Below are 791 nucleotides of genomic sequence, written 5' to 3' on the forward strand. Positions count from 1 at the left end.
GCTGCCTGGTGCACCGCCCCTCCTGTCAATCACCCTCTGCCTGCAGTGCTGGTCCGTGCCTAGGCCTCCCCCCGGTCTCCAGAGCCGGTAGTGCAACACACTGCTTCGGGTGTGATTTGCTACCGGTAGCAGTTACTGATACAGTGGTGTTCTTATTTGCTGGTTTGTCCTAATGTGCTACCCTCTCACCTCTCTCGTCCTCTGGTCCAGGGATAGACTGTGAGCGAGGGGGGTACATCTGCCTACTTTGCCCACCACTGGCTACACTAACTTTCTTTTATATGCAGCCAAGACAGTCTAAAGAAAAAACTTGACAGTGGTGTGGGATGGAATCATAAAGTCTCCAGCTTCCAAACAACCCTCTCTCCTGTATATATGTATCAATTACCTCTTAATAGAGTGAGGTCATTTAAACATCATGTATTATGCAGCTTACACATATTTTCGATGAGTATTTGTTATTAAAATATAAATTAAATAGTACAATGACATGCATCTGCACAGTGATAACAAAGGTAAATGATGACGTGCTAAGAGTAATGAAAATAACATTTTAAAAAGTAATCAATTAAAAGGAGCAAAAGTATATTTAAAATGGATGACAAGGGAAGGAAGCCACAATTCAGGGAATCCCAGCAGCAGATAAGACAAATTTGTAAACTGCTATGAGACTTTATGCAGTCATATAAACTGATGAGCGATACTTTGTTTCTGAGAGGATATATGAAATAAAAAAGACCCTCTGACCAAATAAAAAAAACCCTCTACCCCCACTTTTCCCCACCATATTT

The sequence above is a fragment of the Natator depressus genome, chromosome 2 (assembly GCF_965152275.1).
Source record: "Natator depressus isolate rNatDep1 chromosome 2, rNatDep2.hap1, whole genome shotgun sequence".
NCBI lineage: Eukaryota > Metazoa > Chordata > Testudines > Cheloniidae > Natator > Natator depressus.